We start from the raw sequence: 13544 nt of genomic DNA, 5'->3' as shown, positions 1-13544 counted from the left end.
GTTAAGTCGCTGAGCAATAAAGCTGACTATTTTTTCTAGTAATATTACAACACATTACTGGAAGTTGGAGAGAGGGGTTCCCCCTTTGAAAGCTCTTCCATGTGTGACTTCCTTATGGCTTTCCCACTGTCTTCCCCTACCCCCTGTAGGAACTGACTCCCACCTATAAACCTCAAAGAAAAACGTAATTTATGTAGAAATCAACAATAAGTGGAAAGTCACCGGGTGACAGTGTGTGTGGACAGTGGCAACAGATGCCCATGATTACAGACTCTGCGCCTTTAAACTCCAGGGAGAGGAAACCTCAGCCATAGCCGAATCAGCAACAGCATGAAGCAGGACAAAGGCACAGGACTAAATTGCAGGAGACATAGCTTCTCACTTCAGTTCATCTACCCATTAGCTTATACGACTTTAGCTGCTAAAGTTTAGCAAGTCAGCCTCTCCCAATTCCAGTGTCTTCAGCTGGAAAGAAGAACAGTGCTATCTGCCCAGTTTACCAGTGCTTCCACTAGGATCCAGTAAGGTTAGAGAAGAAAAACAAGAGCAGAGGCCACTCCTGATTGAGGCTTTATCACAGCCAGGTGTCCAGATTTACAGCATCATAGCTGTTAATCCTCACAAGCCTCCTGGAGCTCACATTAACATCTTCATTTTACAAATGAGCAGACACAGCTAGTTAAGGCCCTTGCCCAAGGTCACTAGCTAGTACATTATTCAAACTCGGGGCTCTTTAGCCTATGCTTTAACTACTACATTATACTGCCTCTCTCTGTTTTTGAAATAACATTGAAAACTAAGAGTCTATAAACATGTTCAATCAAAATGTAAGACAACAGATCCCCAAAGAAGCTGGCAGCCATATTTGATTCACCCATTTCTTTTTGACTCTTTTCCCAGTAAGTGCTTACTTCTGCCCCTTTCTTCTACCAATTTTGGCAAACTCCTTTCTCCTCCTGAACTCTTTCTTCTAGTTATTCCCTTTTTATTCCTCTTACAGTTTTCCTTTTATGTCCCTCTCCTCTATTAAATCATTTTAAGCTTTCCTAATTAACACTATGAGAACCACCCAAAAAAAGTATAACCTTTAAAAGTGCATGTAATTAAAAGAACTTACCTAAATATTATTAAGTGGAACTAAATATTTAGAAAGAATGTAGGAAAAAAAAAAAAGAATGTAGGACATTTACATTTTTTCTTTTTGTTTGCTTAACAACCTCTTTCTTGATTAACTTTAGACATAGCTGAGACTTTTACAAAGGTAAAATGACAGAAAGCCTAGTAAATTTTTAAAAGAGTCATCATGAAACCAGAAGTCATTTCTACTTTAGACTGTCAGCATATGATTACACGAGAATTTCATCAGATTGAAGAGTAAGAACACAGATTTGACTATACACAGAATCCTAAATTCTCAAAGCTTTTGCAGAAGGGCGCTATTTTCCCATTCCAGTGTTGCCTCTTATTGATGCCCTTCCCCCAAAGCTGATGGAGCTTCTCTTTCCTCTGGGTCACATGGCACTTTGTTCATTCTCTACCTGTATTATCATCATAACCAGGTTATGACTGGCATTTTCACGTCAGTCGCCTCCACTAGACAGACATGGCTAGGGCAAAAAACAGCATTTTACTCATCTTTGTATTTTGAGCATGCTTACATCAAGGTCCTCAGCACAAATTTGTTGAATAATGGAACAAAAACTCACATGTAGTAGAAAAACATGCAACCTCAGACAGACTGGGGTTATCACAAGGCAGGACACATTGGTGATTACTGGCTCTTGATTTGCCTAAATGAAAATAATATAAAGCCTTTGGTTTTTGAGAAGAGGAAATATACACGGTGCATTTTTCAAACCATCATCTGCAGGTGGGGCAGGCTGGAGCTTGCCTGCTTTTCATCTGGATGATACTGATTTTCTGAGTTACAGTTTACACCAACACTGTTACAGATCTGATCACCTGAAAACAAACCCCCTCCTTTCCTTTCCAGGCATGGTGATTCTTCCTCTCCCCTCTCGCTTAGTCTACACATCACTTGCAGAACAAATGCACGCATCCTTTGTTGCCACTGCACCAGAATTTTGTATCATTATTCCGATTTCTCCCTTTTCAGCACACTACCACACATCCCATACTATCTTACCTTTAGAACACATTCTTAGGGGCCACTTTACAGATGAGTAAACACTGTGCTTAAAATCTGCTCAATGCCACGCAGTAGAATCCAGTTCTTCTACCTCCTGCTTCCTAACCAGGCAACCCCAGCAAAATCCCCAGGGAAACTTTTACAAAAATGCCCAGGTCAGGGTTTCAGCCCCACCACCTGTGATTCAGGACCTTTGGGGTGGGCCCAATAGGGCTAATTTGAAAAACTCTCCAGGTGCTTATGAGAGGTGCCTCAGGTTAGGCAGCCCCGCACCAGACAACATAAATCTTGTGTGTCATTATGTACTCCATGAACACTTCGGAGTCATTTCTTCTTCCTTTCAAAGATGCTCAATACTACGATACTGAGGTAGCTGCAATAGTTGTCACTTGACTCATTTTTCTCAATAGAACAAGGGGCTCCTGTGGACCTCCTCACACTTGGTAAACGAAACTAGCACCGGGGGTCGTATTCTCTCTGCAACCCTCCCCCACCAAGACACACACATACACACACACGCACGCACACACGCACGCACACACGCACGCCTTCGCTGATACCCAAACAACACAGCTGCGCACCTGCAAACGCTACCGCGACTACCGCCACCCAACAAGGACACCCCGCCCCCGTCATTCTGCTCTGTGCGTCGCCTAGGGTCCCCGGGGTGCCACGGCCCCCGGTCCCTTTTCTCCCGAAGTCTGTGGGGACTTCCCTCGCCTCCACTCTGTCATTTTCTTCCCATCAACTCAGTCTCTCTGGGGACGGGCTACGCTTGAACTTGAGATTCTCACGTTTGGGGTGGTTCAGAAATGATTACCCTGCGGTAACGCAGGCCTCCCGCCCCCTCCGCCCCTCAGCCTCTGCGCGCCCTGAACTTGGATCAGGCAAAACACGCCCCCCGCGGGAGACGGCTGGGCGAGCGGGAGGTGGCAGCGCCTCCGCTCCCGCGTCACCGTCACCCGCCCCGCCCCGCGCAGGAGCGAGCCGCCGCGGGCTGGAGAGAAAGGGGAAGCACGCCCGGAGCCGCGCAAAGGCGGCCGCCCGCGGCCCGGCCGCCCCGCAGCACGCCCGCGCGGCCTCGCCGGGCGGCCTGCACCCCGCGGCGGCCCCGCGCGGGGCACCTGCCGCCCCGCGGCCGCCCGCGCGCCCACCCGGCCCCTCGCGCCCACCTGAGCGCCGCGCCCCCCGCGCCCGGCTCCGGCGGCCGCCCCGCCCCGCGCCTCACTTTCTCGTCCTCCCGACGCGCCGCCAAGTTTCTCTTCCCTGCGAAGTTCCAGAGCCGGACCCCGCGGCCTGGCGCCGGCAGTCGGAGGGAAGCGGGCCGGGCCGGGCGGCCGCGGGGCGAGCGGCGCGGCTCCGGCTCCGGCTCGGCGGCGCGGAAAAGGAGAAGGGGAAGGGGAGGAAGGGGCGGGGAGCCTCGGCGGGGTGATCCCCTCCGACCCCAGCCTGCCCGCCGTAGCTGCTCCGGGGGACTCGTGCGCTGTTTTTCCGCCCCGGCGTTGGCCGCTCTGCCTCTCTCCCAGCGACACCGTTGGCATCACCTCCAGTGGCCAAGAGTTCGGGCTCTGGGGTCAGGCTGCTTCGGTTCAAATCTTGCTCCACTGCTTAACAAGTGTGTTATCTTACGCAATTTACTTCACCCGTCTTTGCAAAATTAGGAAAAGAATAGTACCCGTCCGGGACGAATTGAGATTTTGTGGGGCCTGAAGCGTAAACAATGGGGGGAGGGGTGTTCTTCAAGGGAAGATAGAAAATTAGATGCAGGACTTCGGGGGGGACTCGTGTAAGTAAGGGGGCCTGCTGCTGAAGCCTCATTAGCTTTACGTGTCAAATGCTCTCCGTCAGGTTGTTGCGAGAATTAAATGAGGCGAACGGCGAGAAACGTCTGGAATGGGGCCTGGCACACTCAACAGGTGTTGTTTATCGGGATGATTTCCCTGTAACCGGTCAGGTGGACCTGAGAGGGGAGGAAATGACACTGATTGTCAATTATGTGACAGATGTTTTAAGTACACGTTAATTCATGCACAAACGTTACGCCAATTTTACAGCTCAAAAATCTCAGGCGCAGAGAAGCCATGTAACTTGCTCGTGGCCCATGGTCACACACAACCCAATTCTGTCACATTGCAACTACCCGGTTTTTCCACAATTCCACCTCACGAATGTTGATGTGTAAATATATCACTATAACTTTACTGTTTGAGCAAGAAAAGAAGAAATTCCCCCCATGAGGGAACGAAGTGCCTCAGAAATACCTGTATTTCTGAATTTTCATTGCAGAATTTCCCCAGCTAAGTACAGAAGCAAATGGATTGCCCTTGAAATTACACGGCCTGCATGTGAAGTACCCTGCTGCAAAATCAATAAATGGCTTTACTTAAATGTGTTCAGGTTACACATTTGCTTGCTTGGCTAGCATTATGTGTTTACTTTTTCTATCGATTATTAATACTACTGCAATTCAGATTAATGGGTTTATAAACTATCCCCAAAGGGCTTATAAACTAAGACAAACAATAGCATAATGAAAGGAAGTCTCCTTGTATAAGGCACTTAGAGTATAAAAAATTACATACTTTTGCATCTCATTGAATCTCCACATCTCTTTGCTCTAGTTGTCGTTACCCTCCATGAACAGATGAAATCTCAAAGCTGTGTAAATGTGTCTCTTTTCACACAGATAGCCGGGATTTGAACCCAGTTTTGTTTGAATTCTAAACCTTGGCTCTTTTTCCTACACTTCAGTGAGAAGAGAAGAAACTAACAAAAATACACAAAGTCACATGTCTTGCAAAGTGGGAGAAAAGAAGATATGAATTCTAGTAGTTATTTTCTTAAGTTTCTATAGCAGAAGAACAAAACATAAAGCTTAGACCCACAACTTGTTTTTGTAGAACAAGAAAAAGTGCCTAGTGTAGTGCCAGGCACATAACAGTGTATTTGTTGAATGAATGAATTCATAAAAGAATTAATGAAGTGGTACTTGGTGGTGCCTATTAAGTCAATGGGTGTGATTCTTGTAAAATGACACCACAGCAAAGAGGTTTTTCTTCCCCCTCTATTTTTTCTCGCTGTCCCCACTCTTGAGTCACTATTGGCCAACAAAATGTGCAAATCAAATTGTTAAAAGGGAGCAAAAGGAAAAAGTAAAGAATAAAGAATAAAAGGACCATAAGCAAGAGTGGGGGAAGAATGAGGAGGGACATCCTTTTTCTTGCCTGTTTCTCAGAGGGAAAAGGTTTTATATCTAAGAAATATGAAAAAAAAATTCAAAAGGACGTTAAATCCTGTAAATTGTGAGATCGAGGCCATAGTTTTGTTTTTATTGTATTTGTGTAAAAAAACACACAAAAGAATATTTTGTTGAGACAGAAAATAAAATACCTGCCTCTAAGCAATCTGTTGGTGCCTCCCCCCCACAACTAGTTAGTCACCTTGTGGCTTTGGATGGGTTGGGGGATGGGAGGTACAGGTTTAGATAAAAAAAGGCAAGTTCACTACCTCTCCCTCAGGCAGGGAAGCATTCATGCAGGAAGTGAACTTTCAAAGACTTTCAAAAACAAATTCAATAAAGGAAGTGAGAGAGGGGGCATGCATGCAACTTTCAAGGAATAGGTGATTTTTCAGAAATTCTGAGGAGGGGATGAAATGGTGGCTCTAATGAAGGGAATCACAGTTAACATTTTAATGTTTACCCAGGCAAGCTGACTCAGAGTCCATGCTCTTTAGCCCATGCAGTTAAGCACTTCCAAGTAGAGCACGTTAGACCATCTGATGTAGATACAGCAGGCTGGAGAGTAGAAAAGGAGGGGGAAAGGAACTCTAGGTGCTTTCTTAAATGACCTGCAGAAGATGTGAGGTTCTTGAGCCTAAATTTAAAGCAAAGTTTAAAGAAATGGGTGAAGGGGATCGAAAGGTCAAAAACAAAACCACAAAAAACATCTGTTAAATGAATGAATATGTTGGCCAAACTGCAATCTGAGTCACCTCTTATAAAAAACAAGAACACAGAATTGACTTTACTCATTCAGCTTTCATTCAATAAATATTTAGTATTTTTAGCCTTGTATTTTTTATCACAATGTATACATATAGCTCATGAATGAATAAAGTTAAGCATATTGAGACAAAATAACTTCCACTCTGCATTTTTTCATTGAGCACAAGATCAGCTTTGATGCTCAGCAATTGAAATATAATTTTTTCAATTATCCTTCTGTATTTTTAATAGATGAATAGCAAATCACTTATGGTATAATTCTCTAACAAGACCAAAAAACAAATGTATTACCAATAAAAAAAATAAATAAATACAATGATTAAAAAGGATACTTGTCCCTACTCACAGATTTCAAGAGTAAGGTTATAAGACAGTATATCCTGAAGTATTATAACTGTTTTGTTGCAGCAAAGCTATGGAACAACTCTATTAAAATTACCTCAAAATATAAAATGCAAAAAATGGTGGAAATGCAAGGAAAAGTTGACAAACCCACTGCTTGTTGTAGGAGGTCATCGAGAGGACGTGACCACTGGTAGACTCGAGAGCTGGACCTGGGCAATCAGAGGTCCTTAACCCCCCACCACACCCCCGTCCTTGAAATATTCGCTCTACCCACCCTTCCCACAGTGCAAGCCATGTTCAAGGACATAGCCTTGAGAGAGAAAGGTGTTGCTGAGACCATCTGGACTGTGTACGTGACTGAACCCAGTTAAGGCCTCTATATAAACTTTTAAGATTTGTAGGTGCAGAGTTCTACTCACCTTTTAGCTGCCCAAGACAAGCCTCATATGTAAGTTCCCTGGCTTATTAAACCTGCCACCTACCTATCGGGAGTGGTCTGCCTCTTAGGTCTGTCCTTGCCCTCTGTGTACAGGGGCCAGTTTAAGAACCAAAACTACTATAGCAGGAGATTTCAACAGAATCTCTCTACATTACTGTTGGGTTAAGCAGACAATAATAGTAAGGATATAGGAAGCTTGAAAAACATAAATAACAAGCTTGATCTACCAGATATATATAAAAATAAAATAAAGCAAATTCATTTCCCAATCCCAGATTGAGAATACAGTTCTCCTTAGTTACATATCTAGTTAGGACAACCCTCATATCCAAATTTCACTGGCACATCCAGCGGACCTCAACTTGCAAATGCAGCATCTTAGTTGTGAACAGACCGCACAGTTGTACACTCTACATGAATACCCACCCCCATAGCCCAGCTACCTTTCATACACCAAATTCCATCTGGGTCATCATCTGCTGAGAGATGACACAAGCTGCCGAGTAATGCGTACTGCTCTCAGCTGCTCACCAACAGGTCAGGCTCCTAGGGGAGCCTGAGTAGTGCTGGTGGCTTATGGCCCCAATACCCAGTGCTCCAGACTGAATGACAGTGTTCTTCAACCTCTGCTGCCCCACAGATGGCATCTGGAAGGAGGCTGGGGGGGGGGGGGGTCACGTCCCAGAGTCTAGACCACCCAGTGGGTGGTGGGGTAGTTCATGATGGTTCTGGCAGACAGCCTCTACCCCTTAACGACAGCTTCAATTCCTGTCCCCTCCCCTGTTCCAACTAGACAGCCTGGCCTGACCCTGGAAGCCAGGTTTAATCTCTCTAGGTGCCTGGGTCAGGGGTGGCTTGATGCCAGCCACCGTCTATCTTCCTGCTTGGGGTTCAAGGGCGGGGGCAGGGAGACTATAACTCTTACTTGCTCCCCAGTCGGCTCAAGCCTGAAGGAGCCAGAGCTGGCAGAAACCGTAATGAGGAATTTTGCAATCATTTCTTTGTTGTAGTAATGAGAACCATTTATAACGTTTATGGGTTTTCTTTCCTTATACATTTGCCTTTTGAACACATTTCCGGGAACTCATTAGTTACCCATGTAAGGGACTGACTTAGTGAATACATTACTCCAAGGTTATAGACTTCTCATCTCACACCGCAGCCTCTTGTTCTGCCCTGGTTTGTCTTGCTTCCTATTTTAAAAAAATGTCTCTATGACCTTTAATCCCTAGAACTCCTTCCTATTTTCTCAGTCCATTACCTCCATTCTGACTTCCCTTATCTCCCTACCCAGTATAGGTCAGTTTTTTTTTTTTTTTTTCTAATGCACATATTTCCTTACCACCACGAAACTCTTCATTCCCTAGACCTCCCTCCATTCGGGGTCAGGAATCTCCCCCCATCCACTTTTATTGTTACTTTCCCAAATTGTTTCGTGTTGCTGGAACACCAGAGGAATACGTTAATTGGATCCACTGTGAATTCATATAATCTCAGAAGAGCATTTACCACTTTTTAGTATCCTTTTCATCCTCTCTCCATTGCATGTTCTACCTCCACAATTCTAAACCTTTTCCATCCAAGACCTCAGCTGATGCCTCTCCTCACTCTCAACGGATGGAGCTACCTTCTACTTCAAGTAGAAGTACTTCCTTCCCCCTGGAGTTTCCACAAATATTTTTTCATCTTCCCATTATCTATCTTTCTTCCTTCTCCTCTCTGAGAAACTGCTCCTCCCAGCAAAAGCTAATCTTTGTGCCTTAAACCTCAAACCCCCAACTGCTCCAGGATTAGACTCTATCAATTGTCACCTCTTATTTGTGTTTTCAAAGTCCTCCCGTTTGTTGGCTCTTGGGTTTCTACCTTCAAGCCAAGGCCTCTGTTATTCTTTAAATAAAAAATTATTAATATTAATATAAAATTGTCCAACAGCTCTGCCATTCCCTCCAACTATTTACCTATAGCTAATGTTCCTTTACCATCAAACTTTGTCAGTGAGTATCTATCACCATTGCCTCAAATTCTGGCCCTTACTCTCTGCAGAGCATCTTAGAATCCACCCCTTTGGAATCTGGGCTTCCCAACCATTCTAGTTTACCTCCTTCCTTCACAATCAATAGTCATGTCCTAATTGATGATACACTGGGCTCAGTCTTCAGCATCGTTGACTTCTCTGAACCATTTACCAGGTTGACCTGCCCCTCCTTCGCACTCTCCTCCCAGGGCTTTTTCTTTTTTTAAAGGAAAATTAATGGATTTTTAAAAATTGGCTACATGACATCTACCTGATATTACCCTAATTAGAAGTTCCTTTGGTAATCCATCAGTTTGAACACTTCAAAACAAGCCAGATTCCTGGGCATCCCATGTCATACATCAATAATCCAAAATTATGTAGATTTCACATACCTACATTTTATATAGTCTTTCAATATTTTCTACCTGTACACTTGCTGGGGAGAGGGAGAAAGGGTTGGAAAGAGCCTCAAGGAAATATCTAACATCTCTAAGCAGAGGCAAAGCAATTATCAAGAAGCTAAAGGAAATCCTACATGAAATTATCTGTCCATTCAAAGCTATTATCTCTGAATTGAGGAAATAATGTCAGCTCTGGCAGCAAACAATTCCTCACTTAGCTTCTGTGATTCTGTATCTCCTGGTTCTTCCAACACTCAAACGCTTTTTATCTCCATACTTTCCTCTTCCCCTTCCCTAAATGTGGGTGTTTCTTCAGTGTTCCAGCTTCAAACCTTCTCCCTCTTCTGTCTTCTCTCATTCTCCTTTCCACTCATGTCCTTAATAAGCTTATTCTGAATCACTTGCAGGCACACAAATTGTGAATCTCTAGCCCTGAGAGATCGTGAGTCATTTTCCCCTGGGCTTCCTACCTGCCCTATTAACTCAATATTCCAGCCTGAACTCAGTATCTTGTCACTATAACTAGCTTCATATTTCAGTTTTCATAATTCCACCAGCTCCGCCATTCTCCTAGACACCCAACTTGAAAACTTAGTGCCTTTTTGGGTTTTTTTTTCTGTCCCTTTTCTCCCATATCCTACTTCCCAAATTTTATCATAAGTGTGCTGCGAATATGCTTGGCATGTATATTCTTATGATACCTGTCTTACCTTGTCTTGAATTACAATATGTGACAATGTTAAGAGAAAAAAATCTGTAAAGGAAATTTAAATAGTACTATTTAGATACTTAATATTATTATTATTCACTCTGTAAAAATGTTATTTATGGCAAGGACAAGATGTAAAACTCAACCTCTACCTTTAAATTTTAATAGGCTAAAATTACATGCAGTTATATTTTTACCTACTAGAAAAAACTAGTAATATTTTAAAACTATATATTTTGCAAGGCCTTAACCCTCAAAATGACTGTATTTGGAGATAGGGCCTTTAAAGAAGTAATTAAAGTAAAATGAAGTAATAAGGATGGCTGGTGTAACCCAATATGGGTTAACCCATATGGCCATAACCCAATATGGCTGGTGTCCTTATAAGAAGAGGAAGAGACACCAGAGATGCACATGCACAGAGAAAAGGCCATGTGATGACACAGGGAAGGGAAGAAGCAACCATCTGCAAGCCAGGAAGAGATCCTCACCAGAAAACCATCCTGTTGACACCTTGATCTTAGATTGCCAGCCTCCAGAACAGTGAGAAAATAAATTTCTGTTGTTTAAGCGACCCTGTCTGTGATTTTTTTGTTATGGCAGCCCTAGCAGACTAATACATTATGAAAAATCTAAATATACAAAGAAGAAAAAATAGTAAAATAAGTCCCCATATAACCACTGCTCAAATTTAATAATTACAATTGACCCTCCATATCTGCAGGTTCTGTATCCTTGGTTTGAAAAAATATATATATTTTAAATTCCAGAAAGTTCCAAAAAGCAAAACTTGAAATTTGCCAAGTATGGACAGATATTTACATATTTACATTGTATTCACAACTATTTACATAGCATTTACATTGTATTAGGTATTATAAGTAATTTAGAGATGATTTAAAGGATATGGGAGGATGTACGTAGGTTATATGCAAATATTATGCCATTTTATATAAGGTTTTTGAGCATCCACGGATTTTGGTATCTGAGGGGTCCTAGAACCAACCCCCTATGGATACTGAGGGACAACTATACCAAGATTTTGCCACATGTATATCATATTTTTTTTCTTTCCTTTGCTGAAGTATTTAAAGCAAACCCCAGACATCAGCTTATTTCACCCCTCCTTACTTCACGCTGCACCTCTTATACGACATCAAAGCCATTATCACACTAACAAAATTAACAATAACTTGGAATTGTATAAAACCTAGTCCATATTCAAACTCTCAATTGTCTAAAAATGTGTTTTTACAACTGTTTTTTGTATTGTTTTGTTTCAATCAAGATCCACACTAGTTCCTCCCAGTGCATTTGATTGCTATGTCTCCTAAGTTCTTTTTAATGTTTTTTATTTTCTATGCCATTGATTTATGGAAGAAACCAGGTCCATAATGTCTTAATGTCCCACATTCTGCATTTGTCTGTTTACTTCATTCCTGTGGCACTTGTTCCTCTAGCCCCATATTTCCTGTAAACTTATGCTACTTGGTTTGTTTTTTTACATTTTGTTTTTTTCCCTTTACCTTATGGGCCACTCATAAAAACATGTCTTTCAGTGATGCCTCTTTTTTTTCTGAATTCATCTCAGTTGGTTCTTAATCTTTTAATAGGTACCAATTGTGATGAATTAGTCATATTCTAACGGTTTCCCTAAGAGTAGAATGATGACATAGTGTGGGATCTGAAGACACATAAACATGAGTCAAAATTATTTTAGAAGAAATTCAGGAAATGATTATCATTGTTTTATATGACTATGTTCTTTGATTCAGTATGCTCTACTGTAAGAATATTCTCTCTTTAAAAATTTACCCATTTAAAAAGAAATAAAATACTCCCACACACCAATTACCTTTCTTGATTATGAGGGCTGGATTTTGAAGTTTTTAGATGTATAGAGGCAATTATTTTTAAATAACTGGAGGGATTTAGCTTATGTGTGTGCAGACACACTATTCTTGGCAGTGTATGTGCAGAATCTTGTGTTTATAGGTTAAAAACTGGAACTCAATAAGATGAAGTGTCTTTCCCAAGTATATATAGATATTATAGTTATATATTTTATCATATATATATAACTTTCTCATAAGGATGTAGTTTCTAAATATTTTCTTCAGACGATAATTTCTCAATGTTATGGAGATTTCATAAAGGTTATGGCACAATTATAATTACTTACATTTATTAGGTACCTACAATGTTGCAGGTATTAGTTTACACTCTTTATATGTAATAAAGCATTTAAACTTCATAACATACCTAAAAATAGGTTCTAGAATTATTCCTATTTAATGGGTGAGGAATTAGAGTCACAAACCAATCATGTTCCACGTTTTTTCTTACAGCCGGTAAGTAGCAGAGACAAGATTTGAATCTAGGCAGCTTACCCCCCTGATCCTTAGAGGCCTGAGCCTGAGCCTTAGATCCTTAATTTCTATGCTGTGCAAAGCCTGTATTAGTGGTCTAAGCAGGGAGGCAGGCGGAAGTCACTAATTAGTTCTCAGCCTGTGCAGGCCAGTGCCCACTTCCCCCGTGGCTCTGGGGGACTTCTCCAGTTTCAAAGGGGATTCAGGGAATCCCCATCCAAATAAGGCAGTGTGGGATGCATCTGAGAATAGTGCTGAAGAGCAGTGGAAAGCCCCAGCCATTGAGAGACCTCTAAGAAGCTAGCTATTTCCTTTCCTGTCTCTTCTGACAGAACTAGTCAAAGTTAGTTTATAGAGACTGCAGCAGGTCAAGAAAGAAGTGGATGTAAGTGCCTTTGGAGGAGTGTGGATCTAGTCTGTGTAAGGCCACATTGCCTAGATCCACCATGCCTTCCAAGAACACTGAGGATAGACAGTGGAGTTTTCGTTTTGAAGATTAGTTCTGAGGGAACTGACTTAGTGACAAGTTGTTTGTCACACATGCCTTTTTATCCTTCATGCTGAATACTTCACTTTAGATCTTCAAAGACTACTGCAAAGAAAGCCTGTCTACAATAAAAAGACATTCTGTTAAGGTTGCAATTGGTCTGGTTGGGCTTTGTTTTGTTTTATTGTAAAAACCCCTCTATGTATCTGAAACTAATTGTACCACCTGGAAAACTGTTGTTAAAACTATATGTATTAGTTTCTTAGGGCTGCTGTAACAAAGTACCACAAACTGGGTAGCTTACACAACAAAAATTTTTCTATTCTTAATTTTTTGAAGAATTGCCATAATGTTTTCCATAGTGGATGTACAAATTTACATTCCCACCAACAATGCACAAGGGTTTTCTTTTCTCCACATCCTTACCAACACTTGTTATTTCTTGTCTTTTTGATAATAGCTGTTCTAACAGGTGTGAGATATCTTATTGTGATTGTGATTTGCAATTCCCTGATGATTAATGATGTTGACCATCTTTTCATGTACCTGCTTGCTATCTGTATGTCTTTGGAGAAATGTCTATTTAGACCCTCTGCCCATGTTTAAAACAGATTGCTTGGTT

At 42.1% G+C, this 13544-nt stretch overlaps 1 protein-coding gene across 1 annotated transcript in view; it reads right to left on the bottom strand.

Moving 5' to 3' along the window:
- The window catches only part of PLAGL1 (PLAG1 like zinc finger 1), a 100506-nt gene extending 97068 nt beyond the window's left edge, over positions 1-3438 (bottom strand). The window contains exon 1 of the mRNA XM_059941067.1: positions 3378-3438. The gene's annotated coding sequence lies outside the window, so the exon portion shown is untranslated. The remainder of the gene's footprint in view (positions 1-3377) is intronic.
- Positions 3439-13544: the final 10106 nt, after the last annotated feature.

This window comes from Balaenoptera ricei, chromosome 12 (assembly GCF_028023285.1).
Source record: "Balaenoptera ricei isolate mBalRic1 chromosome 12, mBalRic1.hap2, whole genome shotgun sequence".
In the NCBI taxonomy this organism is placed as follows: Eukaryota; Metazoa; Chordata; class Mammalia; order Artiodactyla; family Balaenopteridae; genus Balaenoptera; species Balaenoptera ricei.
The sequence above is the reverse complement of the archived record's forward strand: the minus strand, read 5'-3'. Positions and strand labels throughout refer to the sequence as shown.